The sequence below is a fragment of the Halictus rubicundus genome, unplaced genomic scaffold, assembly GCF_050948215.1.
Source record: "Halictus rubicundus isolate RS-2024b unplaced genomic scaffold, iyHalRubi1_principal scaffold1250, whole genome shotgun sequence".
Taxonomy (NCBI): domain Eukaryota; kingdom Metazoa; phylum Arthropoda; class Insecta; order Hymenoptera; family Halictidae; genus Halictus; species Halictus rubicundus.
The window spans coordinates 5001-7500 of NW_027489791.1; the positions used below are offsets into that span (position 1 = coordinate 5001).

Here is a 2500-nt window from a genome sequence, read left to right on the forward strand (position 1 = left end):
GACCGGCTGCGTAGCTCGCGTAAAGCTGTGTGCGATTCTGACACTCTACTCTCTGTGTGGCGATAATACAGTGCACAAGAGCTTGGGACGAACGATCGCGCACGGCCAGAGCCGGCTGTGAAGTCCGCTAGTATCGAATAATCTTTCTCCGTGCACAATTGGAAATGTGTTTCGAGAGGACCGGCTGCGTAGCTCGCGTAAAGCTGTGTGCGATTCTGACACTCTACTCTCTGTGTGGCGATAATACAGTGCACAAGAGCTTGGGACGAACGATCGCGCACGGCCAGAGCCGGCTGTGAAGTCCGCTAGTATCGAATAATCGTTCTCCGTGCACAATTGGAAATGTGTTTCGAGAGGACCGGCTGCGTAGCTCGCGTAAAGCTGTGTGCGATTCTGACACTCTACTCTCTGTGTGGCGATAATACAGTGCACAAGAGCTTGGGACGAACGATCGCGCACGGCCAGAGCCGGCTGTGAAGTCCGTTAGTTATCGAGTTCATTCTCCAATAAGAGAGAGGAGGAGGAGAAGTGTCGGGATCCAGTATCGGGTTGTCTATGATCCCCGTCGTTTTCTGAATTCTCCTCCTGTGTTTTCCACTTTAAAGGTTTTTCAATGTATTTTCCGCCCGGCCGTCGGATACGTGTGCGCATTGCAATCGCGTACTCGCGACGGTTTCCGTTTCTACGGACGATCGTGTGTCGTCCTTAAAAACGACGCCTGAATCTCCTTCGCGCGCTGGTTGGAGCTTTCAGGTATCGGCGTTCTTATGAACCGCAGAACAAGAGACATAATTATATATTGATTATAAATCAAATTATACGATTACCCTGAACGGTGGATCACTTGGCTCGTGGGTCGATGAAGAACGCAGCTAATTGCGCGTCAACGTGTGAACTGCAGGACACATGAACATCGACATTTCGAACGCACATTGCGGTCCACGGATACAATTCCTGGACCACGCCTGGCTGAGGGTCGTTTACGTAACCAAATACTGCTTGCGTTGCTCTTGTAAGTCCCCGCCGTCGCTTACCTCTCCATGTCGAATTTTGTGGAGGGCGCAAAGAGCGTTTCTGAGTCGGGTTGCAAAGATGCTACGTACGAGCGAACGATGGACGTTTCGTCGGCGTTTGACGCGGTTCTGTGAAAATTGCAAATTTTACATTGCGTCTAACGGTCTTCGTGAGAAGAAGGAAATAGGAATGGGTATCACATTCGGACTTGCGTGAGTGTTTTGCGGCGTCGTGAGTCGTATTTTCAATACGACCGCCCGTGAACACCGCTCCGACGATCGAAATCTCTCTCTCCTCTCTCTCTGGAACGATTCGCATTGCGGAAGAAGCGTTTCACTCTCGAACATTTTACGCGCTCCCGACGTCGTCTGAAATGATGCGTATACGAAAGGTATAAGAGTCTCAAGAGACTACAGTGAATGGACACAAATAAAGAAAGAGATACCGGACACCCGTGTAAAATCTGTGTGCGCAACTGTGGCGTGCAACGTAAGCCCCAGGGAGATGATATATAAAATAAAATACGTCTGTGCGTGGATGTGTCTCTCTACACATAATTGCGGCGGAGGGTCGTCGTTGCCAGCGACTTCGACAAACATATTCTTAGAGTTCGCGAGACAGTGGTCTCTCGTTCTACGAACGCTTTGATGACTGATGGACATAGCAACATTTGGCATTGTGCGGGATGCGCACGCGTACTTGTATCGGGTCGAATAATTTCCCCGTCGTCGCGTGTCCTCGCTAATCCGTTGCGGATTCCATCGCCACGTTCGTTGAATTGAATGACGACCGAGATCTCGTGTCTCTTTGGTTTGATCGATGATATCGCGTCGTGCAGCGTTTCTGTACCCCCGTGTGTCTAGTGTAGTAGAGAAACCCCACCGGGTGTTGAAAATATATATACTCCTCTATGGAGTGGCTTTCGAACATCGTTGTCACCACAACGTGTTGTCACGCAGAGCACGAGAAGGTGAAGGTGAAAACAAACCTTTGTCGGTCGCCCCATGTCTTTTTTTCTTCATTGTCGATCGCGAGACCGCGCGATCTGTCGGTCGTCCAGTCCCCGGAAGTTCTTTTCGACGGACGTTAAAGTTAACCGGCCGATCGTCTAGCGAGAGTTTCCGATCGACGAACAAAATGAAGAAATCTCTATATATACATTATATAGAGAAAAGACACTTTGGTGTGGCGCATAAGATATATGGTTTTGTTTTTTTTTTTTTTTTTTTTTTGTGCTCCTCTGTACGTTCTCGCGTACTTTTAATGCTTTCGGTGAAATATACGAAACATTTTTTTTTCACGTTTGACGACCTCAGAGTAGGCGAGATTACCCGCTGAATTTAAGCATATTACTAAGCGGAGGAAAAGAAACTAACAAGGATTTCCTTAGTAGCGGCGAGCGAACAGGAATGAGCCCAGCACTGAATCCCGCGGTTCCGCCGTTGGGAAATGTAGTGTTTAGGAGGGTCCATTTATCCCGTGACGT

At 48.8% G+C, this 2500-nt stretch overlaps 1 non-coding gene and 1 pseudogene across 1 annotated transcript; both read left to right on the plus strand.

Moving 5' to 3' along the window:
- The first annotated feature begins 824 nt into the window (after nt 1–824).
- On the plus strand, nt 825–979 carry LOC143365036 (5.8S ribosomal RNA). The gene has a single exon (XR_013084436.1). It is a non-coding gene; the product is annotated as a 5.8S ribosomal RNA (ribosomal RNA).
- A 1342-nt stretch (nt 980–2321) lies between these two features.
- Nucleotides 2322–2500, plus strand: part of LOC143365038 (large subunit ribosomal RNA) — a 7065-nt pseudogene continuing 6886 nt past the window's right edge.